Below are 26844 nucleotides of genomic sequence, written 5' to 3'. Positions count from 1 at the left end.
CTAAATGTTCAGTAACTTTAGGGTCCGTTTGGATTGAAGGGGGAGGGAGAGGGAGTGAATGGGAGTAGAGTAGAGTTAGCTGAAAATAGACTAATTTGGGACCAATTCCATTCTACTCTACTCTACTCCCCCTCAATCAAAACGGACTATTAATCTTCAGTTGGATAATTGTTATGATTATCAAAAGAACCTGATACTTCAGACTTCAGAGGCAGGGATATATTTTTCAGCCTCCTAGTTATCAAACCCTGCATATTGGCTTATCAACTCATTTTGCTGTGTTGATTAAAGCAAGCTTGTGGTAAATCAAAGGAGTATATTGTTATAAGCCTTTCTTAGATTTTCATCCTCTTGCTTATTGTTCTTTCATTGATTTATTAATGAAATCGTTGTGTATTATTGCAGTGCCGACAAAAGACAACTAGCCACTGGCTTGTCCTCCTTGTTTATGTCATAATGAAGTTAGCTTTTGCAAGTCCCCACTAAACAATTTACAGTTCAAAAACCAAATTTGTTTAATCACATATATCAGTCTTAAAAAGATGAAAGATGGCTTGCCACTTTAACTTTATTGTAATGACAAGATATTTTTACATTTGCCTTTATCAAAGATTCAGCAAAATAATGCAAAATCATTTTGTTCATAATAAATTTAGCCGACTGAAATGTTACATTAATGTAGTTCAACAAAAGCTCAATAACAATAAATACTATACTTAAGATTTTACATATTACGAGTTTAAGATTTTTTTTAATAAGAAATTTGGATTTAGATGGGGTGTTTTTGGATTTATATTATGAGTTTAAGATTTTATATGTAAATGCACAAAAATAGTTTGAAGTTGACCAAAATTAATTGAAGTGATTTTTGAATGGACCGAATTGGACCTAATGGAGAGAATAGGACCGATGGACCGAATAGGAACAAGGTCAAATAAGAACGAATGGACCGAATATGACTAAACAAGACCAAATTAGACCAAATAGGATCAATGTGGATTTGAATAGGACCGAAGTGGACAGAATGGACCAAATGGAACAAAAGTCAACAAAATGAACCGAATAGGACCAAAGTGGACAAATGGCCCAAATAGAACTGAAGTGGATCAAAGTGGACAAAATGAACTGAATAGGACCAAATAGAACCAAAGTAGATATAATGGACCGAATAGTACCAAAGTGGACCTAATAAGACTGAAGTGGACAAAATAGGACCAATGTGGACTGAGTAGGGCCAATGTGGACTGAATAGACTTGTAAGGTTGAATTTATTCAACCATCTAATTGGTTTTATTCCGTGCCAAATTTGCTTGTATTTCAGCATTTAGTAACCCTGTATTTAGGTGGGCTTGTTGTAAGGGTAGTGAGTGAGATAGAGTGAAGTTTGCTCAAGAGTGTGCAAGAAAACAGAGACTCGCGGCTTGGCCTCGCGGGTGACTCGCAGCTGCAAGCCGCCAGACGCAACACACGTGCCAAGCATGCCGGAAGGTGAACAGTCATGCTAGCTGGAGCACTACAGGACAAAACAGGACAACTGGCCATACGGTTATCTCGCGACTGGATCTCGCTACTTAGTCAAGTTGCGAGGTCAAGCCGCGAGCCACCCTTGTTTTGTAAAACCTGACGTTTCACATTCCTCTCCCACTCCAGTATAAATACCCCTTTTACCCACGATTGTAAGAGAGCTTCCAGAGAGATTTTTGAGAGAGAAACCCTAAAGAAAAACAAGATTGATTCACCAACAATCTATACATTAGAATCTTTTCAAATTCCTCAACTCTCTTCCTCTCCATTGTCAAATCCTTGAGAGGCCTTTTACCAAACCTTATTCTCACCATTTACATTACTGTGAGAGAGCTGTTTGGATTTCTGGGAAGCAGTTAGGAAGGAACCAATCTTCATTGGTTGATGCTACGGTCTAGTAGCGGAATCCAGGAAGTTAGAAAAGAAAAAGGTTCGGCGCAACCTCGTTGGAGCAAGAAGCTTGGAGGGCTTAGGTGCACTGGGTAGATTAGGCTTGGAGGGTCTATTGCTGTCCATGTATCCCAACTATATTTTCTAGTGGATTGTTTACCGCTTGGAGGGCGGCGGAGAGGTTTTACGCCGAGGGCTTCGGTTTCCTCTTCGATAACACATCGCGTGTTGTCTTTGTGTTTGCATCTTCCTTCCTCTTTATCTTTGCCTTTTTATTATCTGCTGTGGGTTGTGATTTTAATTTGGCTTAGATAGTTTTACCAATTCCATATTATAGCTTATGTTAATTTTCCGCACACTTGTTGTTTGACATATTGCTTGAATTGGTTAAGTTGTAATTTGGGGGTCTAAACGTTCAAGGGTGTTTCTACACATATTTGAACTTTCATTTGGTATCAGAGTGGGTACACTTTTATTGGTTTCAATACCATTGTATGATCCTTGACTCCCTTTTGAGATGGATCGGTCTCAATCCCTAAATGCACCTCCATATTTTGATGGTAGTAATTATACTTTTTGGAAGGTTCGCATGAGAGCTTTTCTGTGTTCTATTGATGAATCTGTTTGGGATGCTGTTGAGATTGGTTGGACCAGACCTGAGGCAGCCAAATCCACTTGGGATAAGGCAGCACTTGCTGCATCTAATGCTAACAGTAAAGCACTCAATGCTATTTTCTATGGTGTGTCTCCAGATGAATTTCACAGGATTCTCACATTACCGTTGCCAAAGAAGCATGAGAGATATTGGAAACCACCTACGAAGGCACGAAGAAAGTGAAAGATACCAAGTTGCAAATGCTGACCACTCGGTTTGAGGAGCTCAAAATGAGTGAGGATGTGTCCTTTGACTCTTTCTATGGGAAGCTAAATGAGGTAGTTGTCAGCAACTTCAATTTGGGGGAGAAAACGGAGGATTCTAAAATTGTAAGGAAGATCCTTCGATCATTGCCGGAAAGTTTTCGTGCTAAAGTGACAGCGATTGAAGAGAGCAAGAACCTTGATGACATCAAAGTCCAGGAGCTGGTTGGTTCTCTTCAGACTTATGAGATGTCGCTACCCAATCAACGGAAGAGTAAATCTCTTGCCCTTAAGACCATTAATGAGAAGGTGGAAGATCAAGACTCATCGGGAGAAGATGTAGTTGACAAAGATGTTGCATATCTTGTCAAAAATTTCAGAAAGTTCTTAAAATTCAAAAATAATGGCAAATTTGATGATAAAAGAAAATTCCAAAGTTCTGGAAGGGAGAAAAGGGAATTCAAAAAGAAAGATGGAAAAAAATCCTAACCTACACAAGGTGTCACTTGTTTCGAATGTAACGGGCATGGACACTTTAAGAAAGAATGTCCAAATTATTTGAAATCGAAAGGCAAAGTGTATGCCACGACATTGAGTGACTCGGATTCATCTGACTCAGAATCTGAAGAAAGCTGTGATGGAGAGGGGAACTATTCAGCTTTTATGACTATTGCTCATGTAGAGTCTTCAGACGAGTTGAATCTGCTTGTATGAGACCTTGGAGAACATAGTGATGAAGAATCACTGGGAATTGTTAAAGAATCAGATGCTGAAGAAGATGAAAACACAGCAAATCTACAAGAGAATTATAACTCACTCCTGGAGAAGTCGGGTGAGTACACAAGGGTGGCCAAGGCTGCTGTGAGAAAAATGAAGAAGGCAGAGGAGGATTACAAAAGTCTCCTAATCCGATATAGGGAGGCCAAATGTGAGATAGAAACTCTAAATGGTGAGCTGTCCGAAGCTTACACAAAAGTGAGATTTCTTGAGCAAGAGGTTGTGCAAGCAAATGCTAAAATAGAGAGGGTCACCACCAAGAAGCTAGATGATGTTATTTCATCTCAAAAGAGTTTTTCAGACAAATCCGGATTGGGATATACCGGAGGAAGTAGCTCATCTGGAACTGTCACTAAAGAGGTGAAGTTTGTAAAGGCTAAAGATCCAGTTGTAGTTGACCTTACTGCTGAGAAGCTCAAGATGGAGGAGAAGAAGAATGTGGAGAACCAACGGTTGTTGAATCCCCGCAATCAGTATGTGGGCAGGTCTGAATCTCGTGCCAAGTCTCGTCCACGACCACAAAGAGGTCCTAGATCAACCTATGTGTGTCATTATTGCGGACTTCAAGGGCATACTCAACCAAATTGCCAAAAGCTGAGAGCAAAGAATAATGCAACTCCTCAAAGGTCACGAGGACCTAGAAATGATAGAAGAAATTGGGAAGGTGAACAATCTAGAGATCAGAATGGTGATCCCGAAATGATGAACGTGATGAAGATGATTGGTGCATTCACCAACTGCTTGGAAAGCTTCTCACGAAGGTTTGAAAGCCCTAACTCCCGTACCCAATCCTATAAGGAAATCACCCCAAACGCAAGTGACGTGTGGGTGAAAAAGGGTACTCATGCATAAGCATTACAACATGTCTATGCATTAATACTTCCTATGCTTTGCGACGATGTTTGTTTGTTTGCTTGTTGTTTTTGCTGTTGGTTGTTTGCTTGTCTACTTGTGCATACTTTTAATCTATTTTGTTTTTTATCAGTCTTTTTCTTCTAGTGTCAAAAATCCAAAAATCACATAAAAATTAGAAAATCAAAAAGTTTGATTGGCATTGTTGAGTTTTTGTCTCAAAACCTGTTTTGCCTTGTACCTTTGTGCTAATGGCTTTGTGCATTTTCGAGCATTGCTTGTTTCTTTGCACTCATATCTCTGTGGGAGAAATCTTGAAATCTATGTGATTGTTGTAAATAGATCTTCAAACTTGTCATGAATGATTAGTGAATGGTTATGTTGATCTTGAGACATGCATAGACTTGTGTCTATATATCTTCCCACTCTTTATTTTTGTTTTTGCTAAAAAGAGCTCTCCAAATGTAAATCTCCAAATGAAAAGAGATATTGAGCTGCAAAAGCCTGTCGCACATTCTAGTATTCGACTAGGAAAAAGGGTAAGCGACCTTATATTAAAGAAAATGTTTATTCAAAAAGCCAAAGGCTTGTTCATTAAAGTGAAATATCAAATATCACTCTCACAATGAGAGGTGATTGCCTCAAAAGATCAAAATGATCAAATGTTATGATTAAAAGTGGAGTCAAATGTAAAGCTCCAAGTTATGTTATCAAGTTTTGTGGGAGGTCATATATACATATTTCTATAATTGAGATGGGTCACATGATCTAGTGCTAATTGTGTATGCCTTGGTTGAATTGATCATTGAAACTTCACATTAGACTAAGGACTATCTCATTGTTGATATCCACACACAACACACAAGTTTATGTTCAATAAATGCCATATTCATTTGTGTGATTGTACTTGATGAAATGTGTTTTCACATGCTCAATCTTTGTTAATTCAAGCACAAAAAGATTTTTGAGTGTTTTAGGTGTTTTTGGAAAGTATTTTGTTTGAAAAATCTGAAAATTTCAAATATTCAGTTTTGCCCTATTTTGGCGACTCAGTCGCGGGTATGTCAAGTCGCGGGCCTCAGTCGCTTCTTCGCGGGTCATTTTTGGCGACTTGTTCGCGAGTGGAAGGTCCAGTCGCGAGGGTTACTCAGAGATTTTCGCGGCTCATCTCGCGACTCACTCACGGGTAGACCTTCCAGTCGCGAAAAACACTTAGAAAATTTTTTCAAATTTTTGTCCTTGAGTGTTTTGGCGGCTTGAACTGGCGACTTTGTGGCGACTCACTCAAGTCGCGAAAAATGCGTGTTTGGCAAAAATCAGGGCAGTTTTTAAATCTTTTTCAGTTTTTCCCTCAAACTTTTGTGACTGTTCATCTTCTTTCTCAACTGTCTCCTTCCCAGACACTCCGTGTACCCATTTTCAAACCTCATTGGTGCTTTATTTCATATCCAAATCATCAAGAAAAGGTATAGGTCTTGTTTTTCCTCATCTCATTTTCCCTATTTCATGGATGTTTTGCTTACCATTTGGATTGATATTGTGTTCGAAACATTCCTCTCTTTGTGTAATGGGTATGGCTTGTTATGTTTGTTGTTGATTTCATCCATTTTCAAATTGAGTGGTCACAATGTGCTTTTTCATTGTTCTGATATTTGCCTATTGTTGATTCTGAAAATCTTTTGTTAAATGGGTTTGATATTTATATGACTTGCTCATTTCACTTGTTTGTGTGTTGTTGTTGGTTTACGGCATTGGTTTAATGTGCTTTTATGTTAACATAACGTGTGAATGTTGGCATCTTGAAAGTATTCCTTTTCAACAATTTCTTTTTCTGAATGTTGTGCCTCACAGTCATGTGCTCTAGCTTGGGTGCTCTAATCCTTCATTTTGAAATTTTTTTCCCATGTTCATATCTTATGTGGTATGTTTTATGATATCTGTTCTTAATGTTCGAATGCTGTCTTTGTTTGCATATCATGGTCATGATAAACTGTCTCATTGACAGTTTTGTTTGAAGTTGTCTCTCTATGCCGTTTTGTGCTATCACCATTTTGCTGCACCTGTCATATTGTGCACCTTAGTATTGATGGAAGTTTGGTTGGGTCTGCACTATCTTCAGTTTGTATTTATGTATTGAAATCTCTGTTTTTCACTTCTATTTGCATCGAATCATGTTGATATTTATCATGTGTGGTACTGTTGTTGGTTCTTTGCTGTGGGCCTATTCTCTTGCAGATGTCTCGTCGATCTTCCAGGGGTAAAGACATTGTTGCTGACGATCCAACGACACTAGTTGCTAAAAGGACTCGACTATCATCACAAGCATCTTAGGACCCCAATGAGGAGAGGTTCAGAACTCCGCTTACCTTACACATCTACTCAAACATCTTTGACAAGTCAACTCCTATAGTGGAACGGGTGGTGGAGTTTAACACCTTAGGAACTACTTTTATCCCTCGAATCTTTGAGAAACAAGATTGGGCAAACTTGTTTGGGAACTTTGACGATCCAATGGATGAACTGGTCAAAGAATGCTTCTCCAATGCAATTGATCTTGGAGCTGAACTTATTTTCTAGGTCAGAGGAAAAGAGTTTGGCATTTCCCCAAACTCCATCGCAGATCTTCTAGGCATCACTAGACCTCAGAATGTGGATCTAACTCCGTACGATGATCGAACTCCAGAGATTCAAGAAATTCTACAAATCCTAGGATCCGATCATGAAGTATCCAATACAGGAACATCCATCAGCACCGCAAAGTTTGCACCAGAGCTGACCACACTGAAGTTGATCATGTTCACTAATCTCTACCCACTGTCCAACACTACATTCATCAATCTTGGGAGAGCTCTATTCCTTTGTGATCTTATTACAGGAGCCCCCATTGATATATGTGCTCACATCTATTACACCTTGAGGAAGACCGCGGTTCGAACTGTAGCTCGAGGAATTATTCCATTTTGTAGTCTCATCATGAAGCTCATTCTTCGTGAAGGCATCATTCCTCCCACAGATGGAAAAATGTTGACCCGTCAGCGTCCTATTTCCATGTACACTCTTCAAGCTAGCAGAAGTCACTCTTCTAAGACACCAAAGAGTGCACACATCTCTCTGGTTACTCCATCTGCTCCTGATTCAGAGACACCCGCACATACCACATCTACTTCGCATGCTGTTCCTGAAGTTCCACAAGCTAGTATTCCGCAAGCACAGACTGATCCTTATACTGATAGAGTGGACAGTTTACTTGAACAGATTCAGAAACGCATTGATGAGATTGTGACACTTCTCTACTCCACAAACAACCATGTTCAAATGCGTCTCGAGACTATGGAGAATCAGCTAGACGCTATTCAACAAAAGTTGGATGACAGCCTTTAGCTATTCGTGCCAAAAAGGGGGAGAGCATTCAGTAAGGGGGAGAAAGTTCAAAGGGAAGTGTGCATAGTGATAGGGGGAGTACACACATACTTTTGTCATACTTTTGTTTTAAGTCTTATCCTCTAAACTTATAGGTTTATGTTTTTGGACTATTTAATGTTTATATGGGTTTGATACACTGTGGTTTTGGTGTATTCTTGTTTCTAACTCATAAATTATACTCTTGGTTTAATCTTATATATATTTTGTTGATGTTATTCAGGATATATTGTGGTTTGTACCCATGTGCTTTTGTAAGCTTTTAGGGTTAATGTTTTATGCATATTTATGTAGGCTTTATGGTTTGTACCTTGCTTATTACAACCTTTTATGCTATGTTGAAATCAGTACTTATATCTAAATGTCTTGCATTCTGATTTATTTACTGTCACTCTTGTGCCCTTGTAGGATTGTTCCTAGATGCATATACCTTGTGTATTATGCATTGGTTGAGTGTTGAGCATACAAGTATCTTGCCTTGTGCTTGTTAGCTTGTATGTCCTTGTGTTCATTCCAAGTGTGAATGAGCATTGTGGTCACTACCTTGTAGTGATTACTTGGTTGATCAAGCCGTGGTTTGTTTCTTAACTCCATCTTTGCTTGATCACCTTAAGCTTGTTTCATATGCATTTCATGTTTTTCTGCATACAATGATCATGGTGTATTGTTGTGTTTCAGGAGTTTCATGTTCTTATAATTCAAGTACTTCACAGCTTCTAGAGTTAGGTGTGAGTGAGTTTTGTTCAACTGTTCCCAACTCACATGTTAAGTCTAGAGTCTGTTTTAGGGTTTTGTCACGGAATAGCCAAAGGGGGAGATTGCAAGGTTGAATTTATTCAACCATCTAATTGGCTTTATTCCGTGCCAAATTTGCTTGTATTTCAGCATTTAGTAACCCTGTATTTAGGTGGGCTTGTTGTAAGGGTAGTGAGTGAGATAGAGTGAAGTTTGCTCAATAGTGTGCAAGAAAACAGAGACTCACGGCTTGGCCTCGCGGGTGACTCGTGGCTACAAGCTGCCAGACGCAACACACGTGCCAAGCATGCCGGAAGGTGAACAGTCATGCTAGCTAGAGCACTACAGGACAAAACAAGACAACTGGCCATACGGTTATCTCGCGACTGTTTTGTAAAACCTGACGTTTCACATTCCTTTCCCACTCCAGTATAAATATCCCTTTTACCAACGATTGTAAGAGAGCTTCCAGAGAGATTTTTGAGAGAGAAACCCTAAAAAAAAACAAGATTGATTCACCAACAATCTATACATTAGAATCTCTTCAAATTCCTCAACTCTCTTCCTCTCCATTGTCAAATCGTTGAGAGGCCTTTTACCAAACCTTGTTCTCACCATTTTCATTACTGTGAGAGAGCTGTTTGGATTTCTGGGAAGCAGTTAGGAAGGAACCAATCTTCATTGGTTGATGCTACGGTCTAGTAGCGGAATCCGGGAAGCTAGAAAAGAAAAAAGTTCGGCGTAACCTCGTTGGAGCAAGAAGCTTGGAGAGCTTAGGTGCACTGGGTAGATTAGGCTTGGAGGGTCTATTGCTGTCCATGTATCCCAACTATATTTTCTAGTGGATTGTTTACCGCTTGGAGGGCGGCGGAGAGCTTTTACGCCAAGGGCTTCGGTTTCCTCTTCAATAACACATCGCGTGTTGTCTTTGTGTTTGCATCTTCCTTCCTCTTTATCTTTGCCTTTTTATTATCTGCTGTGTGTTGTGATTTTAATTTGGCTTAGATAGTTTTACCAATTCCATATTATAGCTTATGTTAATTTTCCGCACACTTATTGTTTGACATATTACTTGAATTGGTTAAGTTGTAATTTGGGGGGTCTAAACGTTCAAGGGTGTTTCTACACATATTTGAACTTTCAAGACTAAATTAGACTGAATAGGACCAACATGGACCGAATAAGGCCAATGTGGACTGAATGCACTAAGTAGCCTGAATAAGACCGAATGGACTTTAGTGGAAAGAATGGACTAAATAGGACAAAATGGACCGAATAGGACCAGATTAGGCTGAATAGAACCAATGTGGACCGAATAAGACTTTTGATTATTTATCATTTTTAGGGCTCATATTTCTAATTTCTAATGTCTATTTGAATATTTTTCTTTGTATTTTTTAACTCAAAACTAAAGAGTTTAGCCCAAATATAATAAAATTTCATAATTTTCAACCCAAAAATAAAGAAAAAAAAATGAATTTTTGAGCTAAACTTAAAAAGATAACCTACAAAAAGAATCAATTTAAGGCCCAATTAGTCTAAAATGGATTGAAGGGGGACTGGAATTGACCAAGTGGATCGAATTGGACTGAATATAAATTGTTTAATTTTTAGGGAGAATAAATTATAGTAAAAAAAATTTAGAGAAAAAATTATAAATTATATTATAATACAAAATAATTATTTATTCCTACACATTGCGTGGGTCTGCAACTAGTATTTTTAATTTCTAATTTATATTTTTTTGGGTATTTTTTTTTTAATCAAAACTAAAGAGTTTAGCTCAAATATAATAAAATTTCATTCTTTTCAACCCAAAAATGAAGGGAAAAAAATGAATTTTTAAGCTAAACTTGAAAAGACAACCTACAAAAGGAATCAATTTTAAGACTCAATTAGTGTGTAATTTTTAGGAAGAATAAATTATCTTCAGTAAAATTTAGAAAACAAATTATAAATTATATTGTAATTACAAAATAATTATTTATTCCCACTCATCGCGTGAGTGTACGACTGGTTAATATAATAAGTTAGAAGACTACTAAAATCTAATCATTTGTAACTTTTCCAGATTTTATAGAGGTAAAAACCGCATGCTTTGGAGTGGGGAAGTTCAATGCAGAATCCATATACGATCCAAAAGCAAATCTTTGTTTGAATTTTAAGGACCATTTGTCTGGGATGTATTGCAAAAAAAGAACTGGTTTCCCTCTTTTTTAGTTTTTATTTTTTATTTTTTATGATTTCCTTGTATGCTTCTGTAATAATAATGTTAGTAATGCACTGACACAAATAAATGTGAAAGCATAATTTTGATCTCAATGTTCAATAACTTTAATCTGTAATTGGATGAATGTTATGACTATCAAAAGAACCTGATACTTCAAATGTAGGCATATATTTTTCAGCCTCCTAGTTGTCAAACCCTGCATATTGGCATCAGCATTTGATAATTTGGATTCCCAGAAATATTTGACATTGATTTTGAGTTATTATGTAAATATAAGAAGAGAAATAGATATTAGTTTTCAATGATATACTATTAAGAAAATAGTACAGTTAACTTAATTGTGAGACATTCACAGTGCAGAGATATCATACCAAAATAGAAAGAAATTTTTGTTTACAATAGGCCTGTCGAGTTAATTTTAGCAATTAATCTAGTTACTGTCTTAAACAAACCGTAGATCAACTTGCAAATCAGTTCATTTTGGAGCTCATTCACTGTTTGATCATTGAGCTTGCATTTTCAGATTACTTTTTCCTATATAAACATTGCCTTGAAAGCTTGTAGAGAATGTCTCGAAATAGTCCATAGCTTCATTAGTGGATGATTCATCTTGTCCTCAGTGGCTGCTTTCAGCTGTGGAACTAGTTTCATGCAGTGACTCATCTCTTTCCTTCTGCATCTTTAGCCAGTGTTCTGGCTCCTCAAATAACTTCACTATCTGCCAAAACAAAATAACAACCTTGTTAATTTGAACAATCAGTCTAAATGTGAACTGTAAAAATTTCTGCATATAATAGAATTCATTTTTCCAATGACATAAAGTCCTACCAGTTTTTTCAGTGGCCAACAAAGTGAAAAATATGAGGCTCAAGTTCTGCAGATTAATTTATTCTGCCTAAATGCATCCTGATTCAAATTAAGAAAGAGCGGGACGATGTAGTGTACAAAGTTCAATTTTTAGAGCTTCTACCATGCTTATATTGAAGTAATTTTGGGGATTGAAAATAACTTGGTGGTTGGGAAAAAGTTAAAAATTGTTTGTTACTGGCATAACGAAGAGAATTTATAACAATAAGCAAGAACTTTACCTCTTTCATTGTTGGCCTTCTGGAAGATGAATGCAAGAGATAGAGGCTTGCTGCACTCATCATTATTTCTATCTCTTCTTTGTCGAAGTCTTCGTGCAGGTAAGGATCTATTAGATGTTCAAGTATGCAACTTCATCTCACTGTGCCACTCACTCTAACCTTCTTCTTTTTTCTCAAATTTACTGATAAAACGAATTCAACAAGGAAGATAAGTATGACTACTCGGTTTTAAGAGCTAATTGACAAATATAATTATAGTGATTATATTTGCTTTGAAAAACTGTGGACTGGGGGTGCCAATTTGCTTTGAAACACTGTAATACGCAATTGTGCATAGTGATTAGGTCATGAAGTGTCATACTTACAAAAACGAATTATAATTATGGTATACTAACCTCTAAGCACGCAATCACGAATTAAGAATGGGAATTACTTGGTTAAGAAGTAAGAATGGGAATTGCTCTAAGGGACATGTGTGAGGACTAGGATGCAGCACATCTTGCAAAGGATGCCAACCATTGAAACTTGTACGATTACAATAACTTGTAAGTTGCCCTTGCGATGCACGGATAATTTTGTAATATTTTATGTAAGATGGTTTTGGATAATATTGTGTATATATATTATAAAGAAAAAGTAAGCTAAATTAGAGTAAAGAAACATATACATTTTAAGGTATTAAAAATTAGTTTAGTAGCTTCATTGCATATTTGTACCCTTCTTAAGGTAAGATTTTTTTTATTTTTATTTTTATTTTTAATCATGAAACCAAAAATAAATGCAAAAGAGTAACGGGACCATGAAAATCAACTAATTTGTGTTGTGTTCACATATTTCATCTCATGAAATGAAAGTTTGTCCAACTCTCTGACTGTATTCCACTTATCGATAGTGCGACATTATGACATGGTTTGGACAAATGTGTATGCATGTGTCTTATAGATGATTTAAAATTGAACCATGGTAGAATATGGTTTTACATTATGCACTAAATATTCTCTCTACTTATATACCCAAAACAAAAACTATCCAACCAAATTACCCACCCCTAATTTTAAAAAGAAAAAGGAAGGAAAAAAAAAAAAAAAAGCCTGTAGGGGTTTCGGTGTCTTGATGGTAGTGGGTGGCCTGTATAACAAAGGCGGAGACCCCTTAGATTCCTCTTTCTCTCTCTTTTAAATGTTTTGTCAGTTTCAGGTTTTTTATTTTGGTAATATATAGTGAAACAGTGCGTTTTATACAAAAATCCACAACATTTTTGTGTCTCTCTATCTTTCTTTAGGGCCTTATCTGGTTAGTTATTACTATTAGTCTTTAATTATTATTATTTTTTTGCTTTTTAAAAAATACTAAAATGGTGGGTGTGCTAAAAGACATGAAGAATAGAGAAAGGTGTGGTGTAAGTTTAATAAATTAATGAGACATTAATAAGCTAACAGTAAAATAAGTTAATATGAACTTTTGGGTAACAATAAAAAAAACTTAATGAAAGAGGTAAAAAAAAAAAAATGCTAAATGCAAAATTATAGCGTTACTTGGCAAGACCTCATACACTCCCACATGAGATCTCTGCTTTATATATATATAAATTGATGATTATTCCTTTATAACTCCTAATCACTAATCAGCATGAGTCTAAAAAAACTTTGTGATAGGACTTTATCATACGTACAAAATAAGCATAGATTTTTTTTATCTTTTTTTTTTAAAGGATATTGCTATTGTGTTCATCCTTATAAGAATTTAAGCATAGATTTTTTTTAATCTTTATTTAAATAAATAAATAAAAAAGGATATTGTTATTGTGCTCATCCTTATAAGAATTTAAGCACAAATTAAATTTTCATTATTTTTGACAATTTTTCTTTGATTCCTTTATAATTTATATATTATGTTGGTTTAAATGAATTTTTTCTCAAACTTTCAAAGGATGAACTTTAGATAAGATGTTCAACTTTTATACATCAAGCATTGATTGTAAATCTTGTACATGGAACAAATCAAGATAAGAAATTAAGAATATGGTCCATTTTGGTTGGCTTGATTTGTCTAGACATCAATTTTCTCTCTTGCCAAAAGTCCAACTTTTAGGTGGAAGTTTCCTTGATTATTACTTGTATACAAAATTCCAAGATCATTAAATTGGAATAGGTCCCTTATTGACCTAACCAATTGGAATAGGATGAAATTTCTTCCCATCCATACTAAATGTTGTGTACACTCCTAATTTTTTCTGCATCTCATTATGATACATTATGGAAAGGTGTCATCCAAGTCCAACATGATTGAGAGTTGTAGTTGAGACTATGGCCCAGAAGCTTTACTATTCAATACTTTGCGAGAAAAATTAAACACTCATTTGATGTAATAGGAGACTATGGAATTTGACACTGTATACACTGGGGTTTGTTCTTGATGTTGTGAAATTTCTGTGGGTACTAAAAACTATAGGTTGATTAGTTGGCAAGTCATGTTCTTTAAGTGTGAAAAGTCTATGATGGAAAACTTTTATGTTCCTACAATAAATGTTTTGGAGAGAAAATTGTTAGCCCCCTTATCCCATTGGGACCCCCTATATATACAAAGGAAAAAGGGTCCAATATTCCTAAGTGTGATTTAGTTACATGGAATTTTTGTGCAATTGTGCCTACATTTCTTTTTAAAATTTAATTATAATTTTAAACTCTAATTTGGTGATTTTATATGATTTTTGTGGTTTGATTTTGATTTGGTAAAGACATATTAGCCAAAAGAAACGAAGGTAGAGCTATTAAAGAAATCTATACTTTCAGATAAGCAATTACCGATGGCCAATGCTGCATTGTCATTTGTGGTTGTGGAATGAATAAGCGGTATGTTGTTTGGGTGACTAATTGAGGCAAAGCAATTAACCATATTAAAAGGGATTAGCAACTTTTTCTTTCTCCTTTGCCATTTGTGGTATGTATATGCCTTTTTCACATATGCTCAAGTGAAGTACCCATTAGGATTTCCCTTAATTATGATAAACATATTAATTTTTTTTTAAAGGAAGTTCTATATTTATTGAATGAGATATATATATGTCGAGGGCCATGTAACTGAATTGGCACCTCCCCATACACAAAGTGTCTTGGGTTTAAGGGAGAAAATGTTCAAATTGTGGGAGTCAAGGGGAAAAGGTTCAAGTTGCGGGGTTAGCATAGATACTGTAATTATTTCTAAATAAAAAAAAAGATATATATATATATTGTTTTCCTTGAGCTAAAGTAGTTGCAATGGATGTGTGGAGTGGATGGTTTTTTTTTTTTATAGTCCTTGAGTATTTTGGGTTGTTTCAAATGAGTAATGGCTCCTCTTAGTCTCCTAAAATTTTTGGTTTGTTGATTTTGCTATCTATAACTTGATTCTTCTTTACTTAATAAAGTTTGGAATTTTTTGTAAGTATATTTTTTCTTCAAGAAAATGAATAGAAATCTACCTTCATGTTCATGCTCATGTTAATGTTTATATTTGTAAACCTAAATCATATTTAAGCCACTAATTTTAAAAAGAAAAAGGAAAAAAAAAAAAACTCGTAGGGGTTTCAATGTCTTGATGGTAGTGGGTGGCTTGTATAACAAAGGCAGTAACCCCTTAGATTCCTCTTTCTTTCTCTTTCAAATGTTTTGTCAGTCTTAGGTTTTTTTTTTTTTTTTTTTTTTTTTTTTTGTAATATATAGTGAAACAGTGCGTTTTATATAACAATCCACAACATTTTTGTGTCTCTCTATCTTTCTTCAAGGCCTTATCTGGTTAGTTATTATTACTAGTCCTTAATTATTATTTTTTTGCCTTTTTTAAAATACTAAAATGGTGGGTGTGCTAAAAGACATGAAGAATAGAGAAAGGTGTGGTGTAAGTTTAGTAAATTAATGGGACATTAATAAGCTAACAGGAAGATAAATTAATATGAACTTTTGCATAACAGTAAAAACACTTAATGAAAGAGGTAAAAAAAAAAATGCACAATGCAAAATTAGAGTGCCACTTGGCAGGATCTCATGCACTCCTGCATATGGTCTCTGCTTTTATATATATATTGATTGATTGGTTTTCATACCTTCAATGGGACTCAAGCTCTCAACTCGTGGTATTTAAGTGTGGAGGGAATTTTTTTATACTTTGGTGGTCCTTAAGCAAGAAGTTTGCCGAAAGCAAACATTCTAGGGAAAATGTTTTTCAAATTTTGTTTGCTTAGAGTGTGTTTGGAATTAGTTTTAAGTTTTAGCTTTTATGTATAGCTTTTTAAAACCTCAATTTTTCCCACTTTTTCTCACTTTTTAAAATTTTTTCAAGGTACAAGTATATTTTAGCATACTTCCAACAAAAATCTAGATAAGCTGTTCCCAAACAAATACTTAGTATCCATTTGGATACATGTCCACATCCCTGCGTTTTTGTGTTTCACGTTTTTTTTTTTTTTTTTTGAGAAGTCAGTTTTCATGTGATTATGCACTGTTCAGTGGGTCCCATGCATTATTCACAGGACCCACAAACCTATTTTTTCAACAAAACTTTCATTAAAAATGGGTCCCACGGCACTAATCACATATTTTAAAATTATTTTGTTACAAAGTCTTCAGTTTTCATCAAAATAAGCTGTATCCAAATGGAACTTTAATCATTTAGGAATTAAGCAATAGCTAAAGGGCAGTTTAGAGCCTGTTTGGTAGCAGTTTTCAAGTATTATTGTTCAAAATGATGTGAAAATTGTTATTTAAAAAGTGTTGTAAAAACACTCATAATGCAAAAAATGTATTTGATACTATATTTCAAATAACCTATTTTAAAATATAAAAAAACATAATTATATATTTGGTATGTAAATATATATTTTTTTAAATGATGAAAAGAATATTATTTTTCTAAGAAGAGAGAAAATGAAAGAAAAAAAAAAAAAGAATAGAGAAGGAGAAAGTGGTGGCCCGTGGAAGAAAAAGAAAGAAAAGCAAGCCCTTGAACATGGTTTTTGGTTAAAGTGTTGGGTGGTAACATGGTTTTTGTTGTTAAAATTATGCAATTTGAGAAAAGCACATGGTAGTTTTGCCAAAATCATTTTTTGGAAAGTACAGCCAAAAAATCAGCTCCAACCATGGTTTTAAAAACTAGATTGGACCGGCCGGTCCGATCGGTTCAACCGGGAACTGGCCACTAATCTGGTCCGGTTATGATTAAAAACCAAAAAATCACTAAAAGCCGGGAATAGTAAAAAACTAGCCAGTTTAACCGTGAAACCGAAAATCGGTACGGTTGAACTGATTACTGGCCGGTTGTGTTGAGACTGAAAACTACACTGTTTTTGACCTTTTTCCCAACCTAAAACTACGTTTTTTTGGGGAAACCTAACCCTAAAAACTCATATCCTCTCTTTTTCTTTCCCTCACAACCCTCTTTCACACTCTTAACCTCTGTTTCCTCTGAATTTTTTTTTCTCTCACTCTTTCTCGTCTTCTCTATTCGGCTTTGGAATTTGGTGGTCGCCTTTTTCCCTCACACGCCTCTACCTCTGCCTCCTTTTTCTCTCGGCCTTGTGGTATTTTGAGCAGATGAACAAGCTTCAAAGGATAAGAATTGAACTGAAGAACAATTAATCTTTTCTCATCTTCAATTCTTTTAAAAGAAACGAAATTTAGGGAAGAAGCAATGTTGATCTGTTGTAAAAGAAATGATATTTTGGGAACATGCTAGCTATGGAGTGAGGTTGAACTTTGCTTGGCAGAGAGAGAGAGAAAGGTAGAGGAAGATGTGTAAAATGAGGAGAAGAAATGAAGAGTTATGAAGAATTAGGTCCCGTTTGATACACCCACTCAAACACATGTTTTCAGTTTTTAAACAACATTACACGCATTTTTACACACTTTTTCACCTACATATATTTCCACACATGTTTTCAAACACATATTTTCAGTTTTTAAGTGCATGTACCAAACACCTCTTTAAATTTGAATTTTGTACAGAAACAACTACTGATTCATGGAAAAAGGAGAAGAAAGTGGAGGTAGGTGGATAAAATTTAATGCAAGCAAATTTTGAATTGATGATCACGTACAGACTGAATGAGAAAAGGAGAATAAAGTGGGGACGTACAAATTCAATGAATGAGAAAAGGAGGGTAGGTGGAGAAAATTTAATGCAAGCAAATTTTGAATTGATGATCACGTACAGATTCACTGAATGAGAAAAGGAGAATAAAGTGGGGGTAGGTGGAGAAAATTTAGTGCCAATGGAGGTAGGCGGGATAGTAGGGGAGTTATCTATTTTTTATTATAAGTATGTTTTTAATGATTCTGATTAAATTTTTATGATATAAATTTTTAAAAGTAAATATTATTAGTTACTATAAAATTATTATAAAATTTATTTATTATTTTTTTAATTATAAAATTATTAATTATGACATTATCGGTTCGATTCCGGTCAAACCAAAAAATGTTAATTGGTCCCTTTTACGGTTCTTTGTCCATACCGGTTTTTAAAACCATAGCTCCAATAGATTCTTTAAAAGCAAAACTTTTTCAAATTTTTTTTTGAAGTTGCTATAGTAGTTCTCTTGATCTAGAGAACACTGTAGCAACTCCAAATGAATTTTTCCACTTAAAAAAAATAAACAACTCAATAAAAAATAATCATTTCTCTCTCCTCTCATCTCTTGGTTTTAGTTTCTTTGCTTCTCTCTCAGAAACTCAAATGTCTCACATAATCAAAACACAAAACAAAATCTATTTTTTATTATAACAACAAAGTTGAACCAGAACAAAAAAATAGGGAAAAAAGAATAAAAGTAAAAGAAAAGAAGAGACAAGCCGATTTGTCTAGCAGTGGGGAGGAGGACGAGGTGGTGCTGCATGGTGACTCTGATGGCTTTGTCCTTCTGGTTACTCTCGATCTCCACCGGCCTTCTCTCAAAGGTGTGCAGCAGTTTGCCGATCTGTAGAAAAATAAAAACAAAGAGGATAGAGATAGTGCGGAGGTCCTGGAGGAGAAGAGGTAGAAAAATAAAAAGAAACAAGAGAAGAAAAGGAGTGGGGAATGGGGATACATGTGTGGAGGAGAAAACATAGAGATGAAAAAAAGAAAGAAAAGAAGAAATCGTATAGTTGAAATATAATAATTAGAGGAATGGAAAAATAAAATAAAGAATAAGAAATTGAAATTGAAAAATCTATATTATTAATAACAGAATTTTCGGTTTGGTTTTCAACTTTTTGCGTACTAAAATACATTCACACAAATTCTTAAACTCTATAAAATACCTCTATCATTTAGTTAAATAATTTTAAATTAAAAAAAAAAACAAACAGGTTAAAAGAGTAATTTACTTTTCCTAAATTTTAGGAATTTTCTTTAATCTTTTCCATTCAGCTTAAAATGTAAGACGTTATCTTTATCTCATTTTTAAACATTATTTCACGTTACCTTATCTCTTTCTTTAAAAAACAAAGTGATAGGCCACAAACTGAATGACCCCTTGTGATCGAAATTAATTAATTAATTAGCCAAGTCATTAATTAATCAATTTATCATGCAAACGTGTGGTACACAAACAAATCACCAATAAACTAAATACGCAGCGGAAAATAAATAACACGGTGATTTGTTTACGAATAGGGAAAACCTAACGGCAAAAACCTCACCGGGTGATTTTCAGGTCACCACTCCCGAAACTCAACTATTATCACAACAAGCGGTTACAAGTAAAGGAATCCCAGTACCTTACCTAACCAATTGCGCGGATCTCAGTACGCGACTTCAATCACCAACTAAGAAGGTTGTTGATTGTAAAGTTCTTTAGTTCATCCAAACGATGAAGATCAAGAAGATGCTTGGTCACAAAACCCTACGGTGCACATACACAACAACTTTTTCAAGAGAGAGAGATGAACTAGGGCAAGAACTTCGTCTTCGGTCACAATTTTCTTGAACAGAGTTTGCTCAAAGCTTGTGCAACTTGTGAACACTTTGACGGCCCTTAAACTAATCCTTTTATATGTCTAGGTTTAGGAGAAAAGAAGGCCCAAAGACACATTCACGGATCCCAAGAAAATCATATTGAAATTCTGAAAATCTTAAACCTCAACAGATAGCAGCTGTCGAGTAGGTGTCGAGCAGGTGTCGAGCACACCGAATGAAGAACAACTTCCTTAAGCTCGATAGATGCAGCTGTCGAGCCAGCTGTTGAGCTTTAATGATTTTGCACTCTGAACTTTTTTTCTTGAACAGACTTGAAAGTTTCAATACTTGATCTTGAAACAAGGTTTCTTGATGTATTTAAAACATCCTAAATCTACCCAAATACAAGTAAAGTGTGTTTTGTCAAAGGATAAACCAATTACATAAAATCATGACATATGTTCTTAACAAGTGAAACACATATGTCCTAACAATCTCCCCCTTTGGCAATCCGTGACAAAACCACAACAAACAAATGAATATATGAGAGAAGTCATAAATCACTCAACTCATATTCACTTGTTGAATACAATAAAATCTATCCTAACACAAACTCTTGAAAAACTTTGCAAGAAAAGAGTTTATGGCAAGTAGACTTTGACAACCTGTATTTCTGAAACACTTTAAACAAAACTCATCAAGGCATCTTTGTGTGAAACAGAAATAATAGATTGCATACAAGTATAAGAAACATGTGTATAAAGAGAGAAAAAAAACAACACATGAAAGGGTAGGTGAAAGAAAAACATACATCAATATAAATAAAGAGATAAGTACAATGTATGTCTATAAATGGTCACAAGACCTCATGTACAAGAGTAATGTATCTAAAAAGAAAGAAAAGAAAAGATACATACTATCCTCACTACATCTCTCAAAATGTATCAACACTCCCCCTAACAAAATGATCCTATACTAACTCTCCCCCTAAGATGGACTACTCTCATACCAAAACTACTCCTCCTTTTTGTCACGAATGACAAAGGGTAAGAGTGTCAAGTAGACATCTCATCAGCATAGCTAGCATCTCCATCATCATCATCTGAAGCATCATCGTATCACCATCATCATCATCCTCATCCTTAGAAGCAGAAGCCATGGGAGAAGGTGGTGAAGGAGTAGCCTCAGGAGCAAAGCCACCCATAGACGCCTGTGGTCGTGCAATACGACCGACACGAATGTTCACCTGATACAACTCCGTAGAAAGTGTATCGAGGTGAGCATCCATGTGCTATAGCTACACCATGATATCTCCTAGAGACACATTGCCCGAAGAAGAATGAGGAGTCGATATGGATGGAGCCGAACGGGACAGAGCGGAACGGGAGGAAGGACCTGCTGAATCTGACTGCCGCAACCGAAGCTGGGCCTCGCTACGTTTAATGGTAGCGTAATCTATGGTACACATGACGGTAAAGTGGTCGGAAGAGGGAAAAGGAACAGAAAAATGGCATAGAATCCTCGTGATAGCAGAAGGAAAGATAAGCTTATCACAGGACGCCGAATCTAGACGAACATCTATAATAGACAAAATGAAATGAGAAGGGAAGTCTATGGTAAGATGCTCAAGAAGAGACAACAAAAATCAAGCACGAGGCTCTATGATGGAGTTATAGTGAGAGAGGGGATGCAAAACAAAAGTCATCACCATGTTCATGAATCTAGGACCTTTAGCAAAAGGTCGACATGGTGTAAAAAGACGCTCACCCCAAGCAGTAGGGCGCTCATAGAAAGCAAACATGAGCTCATTCCTGGACACAGTCCTCAGACGCTCACAACCAGGATAGTCAGGAAACTCTATCCTAGGGACTCGAAGCACATTCGCAACCAACTGCGGTGTGATAGGAATGCGCGTACCCCGAACGCGAGTGAAGAAAAGAGGTACTGACCGATCAATCCCGTGCATGTTAGAGTAGAACTCCTGGATAAGCACGAGAGGACAGGTGACCGGGACGTCACACAGTGACTCCCATCCCCTACTGTGAATGACAGAGGGAAGGTCGGTATCTACAAAATCCGTCAAGATGACTTGGCGTTCCAAATGAATGCCTCGTCTAGAAAAGTTCTCTGAAAATGCCTTAAAGGCATCATCATCACGGAACTGGATATAAGATAGGGTAGGATCAGACGAAGAAGAAGCACCGGAACGAAGAGGGTTCCGGGCTAGAGTGGATTTATGTTTAGGTGCCATAGACACGACTAATGTAAACTAACAGAGAGGGAGAGAAAGAATGACAATCAGAAAAGTCCCAAACATTTTCAAATATATCAAGTATATTGAAAAGAAGTACGTATGCATGGGAAATGCATGAACATGTGACATGCAAAGTAAATCGCATCATGGGCTTTGCCCAATCCAAACCTATCAGCATACAAACATATAGCACACATCTAAATGCATGACAATACCATTATAATGCTAATGTGATGCAATGTATGAGGTTTTAAACACATTTAAGTGAAAACCCAACCCAAAATTTCAATGAAATCTCATCAATTTTGAAAAACCCCAAAAATTTCCAAAAACCCCAAATCCTAGGTTTCAAAACATGAAATGCATGAATGAGAAAGGATTAGAAGCTTACCAAGTGAAGAAAAAACTTGAAAAACCTTGTAAAATCCTTGAGAACCAAGATAGGAGTGAGATTGGAGTGCTTTTGGGAGAGAAATAAAGAAGTATTGAGAGAGAGAGAGAGAGATGGAAATGAGATCCAGATCGCGTAGAGGCTTTATATAGGAAAGCCAGTAAATCTCGACAGATGCAGGTATCGACAGGTATCGAGCGATCTGTCGAGGAAATACTCATCGACAACCGAGGTGTCAAGGAGGTATCAAGGATCAACACACCAGAATTGAGAACAGAAGCTCGATTAATCCACCAAGTATCGAGAAGCTATCGAGCATACAGACCCAATCTCGATATATCCACCAAGTATCGAGGTTCAGGCGAGATTGTGATAAGAAAAAGCTTAAGGAAGCTCGACAAATAGCCAGCTATCGAGGAGGTATCGAGGAGGTGTCGAGCCAGCTTTCAAAAACAGTTTTTCGAGATGTGAAAAACACAGACATGAATGCAATTCAACATGCAACTCAACCAATGATCCAATCAACATATTAAGCTCTCAAAAACATCTCTCAAATGAAAAAATTTAGCACATGGATCTTCAAAAACACACACACAAACTAAACACGTCTAACCAATTTTATATTTCAAAATAAGTCCAGACAGTTTAGTGAGCATACATCAACACATGTAAAACCTTGTGATGGCCAAATCACATTGTACCTGCACATGTATCAAGAATAGCAAAGAATATTGCATGTTGTGTGTGAAAAACATCGCAAGATTGCATAAGTGTATGCATGTTATGACGATTTGAGATATGAAAAAATCATTTTAACTCACACACAATCATAACTGCTTGATGGGGACTATCACCTTTGAGGTACATCCTATAATACACGCTTGCAATCATGTTTAAAGCATTTTTGATCTTTTTGCTTTTGATTCTTTGCATATTTTTTCTTTTAAACATATCATGCATGGGCATATTAGAGGAAGAAAAGAAATACCCAATGATATTTGACATTCTAATTTTGCTATGTATAAGCACACAAATGTCATTGACATTGCATTTTTGCTATGCCGAAGCATACAAGTGTCAAATTATGATTGGTGGGCAACAGTGGTGAGATGGTTATTTATGCCTTTCTCTTAGAATTTTTTAGTCCTTCCCGTCAAAAAGAGTGATATGAGTGTTAAGTTTAAGAGACAACTTAATCGTACTCACCACAAACATGAGTCACAAAGCACACTTGCTTAGTTGTGCATGAAGATGCTCATCTAAGCTACAAATGATACAAAGTTTAGAAGACTTTGTTTCAATGGCCATCCAAGGCATACAGGTACCAAAGTACACAAAACACACATTGTTTTTGTATTTTTCTGATTTTTCAATTTTTTTTTTAAATTTTTATAAAGAAAAACAAAACAAAGCAAAAACTGAAAAATAACCAAACAAAAACATGTTAAACAAACAAAGCATAAAAACTAGATGCAGATGCATGAGGAAGAAAGAAAAAGAGAGGAAGATCATCCCATGGAGATAACACCAATGTTTTGATGAAGGAATTCGAAGCGTTTACTGTCAAGAGGTTTGGTAAACAGGTCAGCCTTCTGATCATCGGTGTGAATAAACTTAAGAGTGAGAGTACTATCTTCGACAAGCTCCCTAATGAAGTGATGTCGAATCTCTATGTGTTTGGTTCTAGAATGTTGAACCGGATTCTTAGAGATATTAATGGCACTGGTATTGTCACAATAGATAGTGAGATGTTCTTGACAAATACCATAATCATGGAGAAGTTTTTGCATCCATAAGAGTTGGGTGCAACAGCTACCAGCAGCAATGTACTCAGCTTCTACAGTGGATAATGAGATGGAGTTCTGCTTTTTACTCATCCAAGAGACAAGGTTATTACCCATATAGAAACAACCTCCTGAAGTACTCTTTCTATCATCAGCATTCTCAGCCCAATGAGCATCAGAGTACCCGGCTAGGACATCACTTGTGTCCTTGCTGTACCACACACCAAACTCAGCAGTGGTTTTGACATACTTTATGATTCTCTTTAAAGCAGTCATATGGGACTCTTTAGGGCCTGATATCTAGCACAAACTCCAACACTGTAACTAATGTCAGGTCTACTAGTAGTAAGGTAAAGAAGACTACCTATCATGCTTCTATATAGAGAAGGATCAACACTTCTACCTAACAAGTCAACAGTGAGTTTAACATTTGGGCTCATAGGGGTTCTGACAGAACTAGCAGATTCCAAACCAAATTTTTTCACAAGATTCTTAGCATATTTAGATTGAGATAGAAATATACCTGAATCTTGTTGACGAATCTGCAACCCAAGGAAGTGAGTTAGCTCTCCAATCATGCTCATCTCGAACTCTGCCTGCATGAGTTTTGAGAAACCATGAGCAAGTTCATCCTTAGTCGATCCAAAGATGATGTCATCAACATAGACTTAGGCAACTATTAGCTCGCTATCTTCTCTTTTGATGAAAAGAGTCTGATCAGCCTTTCCTCTTGTGAACCCATGTGACACCAAGTATTGTATAAGCTGATCATACCAAGCTCTGGGGGCTTGCTTTAACCCATAGAGTGCCTTCTTGAGGTACAGTACATGATCTGGGAAGTGTGGATCAATAAACCCTTTTGGTTGCTCCACATAAATGTCTTCTTTGAGAAATCCATTTAAGAAAGCAGTCTTCACATCCATTTGATAAAGCTTGAACTTTAATTGACAGGCCAGTGCAAGAAGAATTCTGATGGACTTCATACGGGCAACCAGAGCAAATGTTTCATCATAGTCTACTCCTTCCATTTGAGAGTCTCTTTGAGCTACAAGCTGAGCCTTGTTTCGGATCACATTGCCCTCCTCACCAGTCTTGTTGCAGAATATCCACTTTGTACCAATGATGTGTTCACCCTCCGGTCTAGGTACCAAGGTCCAAACATCATTCCTCTAAAATTGAAGAAGTTCATCATGCATTGCTTCAACCCAACTTTCGTCCTGAAGTGCTTCCTCAACTTTTGTGGGTTCAACTTGTGATAAATAACAAGAATAAGACACAAAGTTAGCAACACATTTATCAACAGTTCGTTTCCTTAATGTGAGTTCATTCATATTTCCCACAATATCTTCTGGAGGATGATATAATTTAACCCTGGATGAAGGTCTTTTCTCTTCATGAGACTCAGAATCTGGTGAAGTGGGTATGTCTACAGAATCTTCCAAAACACTGGGAGTACTAGGAGTACTTGGAGATGCAAGTTCTTGTTCAATAAGTTCTTGAACTTTATTAGGCTCAAGAGGAAGAATTTCTTTAGGTAACTCCTTAATACTTTTTTGAGAACTAGAATATGAAGACTCATCAATAACAACATTCATTGTCTCCATTATTATCACAACAAACGGTTACAAGTAAAGGAATCCTAGTACCTTACCAACCTACAGTTGAACCCTTACCCCAATACCCAATTGGACTTGTTCTGTAATGACAGTTCCCCTTTCAGATGCACGACTCCCAGTACGTGACTAACCAATTGCGCGAATCCCAGTACGCGACTTTAATCACCAACTAAGAAGGTTGTTAGTTGCAAAGTTCTTCAGTTCATCCAAACGATGAAGATCAAGAAGATGCTTGGTCACAAAATCCTACGGTGCACATAAACAGCAACTTCTTCAAGAGAGAGAGATGAACTAGGGCAAGAACTTCGTCTCCGGTCATAATTTGATTGAACAGAGTTTGCTCAAAGCTTGTGCAACTTGTGAACATTTTGACGGCCCTTAACTGATCCTTTTATATGTCTAGGTTTAGGAGAAAAGAAGGCCCAAAGACACATTCACGGATCCCAAAAAAAATCATATTGAAATTCTAAAAATCTTAAACCTCGACAGATAGCAGGTGTCGAGTAACTGTCGAGCACACCGAATGAAGAACAGCTTCCTTAAGCTCGATAGATGTAGCTGTCGAGCTTTAATGATTTTGCACTTTGAACTTGTTTTCTTGAACAGACTTGAAAGCTTCAATACTTGATCTTGAAACAAGGTTTCTTGAAGTATTTAAAACATCCTAAATCTACTCAAATACAAGTAAAGTGCGTTTTGTCAAAGGATAAACCAATTACATAAAATCATGACACATGTTCTTAACAAGTGAAACACATATGTCCTAACACAAAGTACACACAGTTATTTATATATCACTTTTAAACATTATAATACTAAACCAAAAAGAGAAATAAATAAAAAAGAAAATTATTGTACGCGTAAAGCGCATATAATGAGTCTAGTATTACTATAATATTTTCACAATAAAACAAACAAAGAAAGATTAAAATAATAATGAAAAAATAATATTTAAATGAGATAAATAAAAAGATAAAAAATTCGGTTAAAAAATATATTTTAAAAAATAAGGAA

General features: G+C 36.0%; 1 protein-coding gene across 1 annotated transcript in view; it reads right to left on the bottom strand.

Annotated features, from left to right (window-relative positions):
• Positions 1-11077: 11077 nt before the first annotated feature.
• Positions 11078-26844, bottom strand: part of LOC126707508 (probable serine/threonine-protein kinase PBL21) — a 47370-nt gene continuing 31603 nt past the window's right edge. Inside the window, exon 7 of the mRNA XM_050407195.1 lies at positions 11078-11335. The gene's annotated coding sequence lies outside the window, so the exon portion shown is untranslated. The remainder of the gene's footprint in view (positions 11336-26844) is intronic.

Source organism: Quercus robur, chromosome 11, assembly GCF_932294415.1.
Source record: "Quercus robur chromosome 11, dhQueRobu3.1, whole genome shotgun sequence".
NCBI classification, from domain to species: Eukaryota; Viridiplantae; Streptophyta; class Magnoliopsida; order Fagales; family Fagaceae; genus Quercus; species Quercus robur.
Note: the sequence above shows the minus strand (reverse complement) of the source record. Positions and strands in the feature narration are given on the sequence as shown.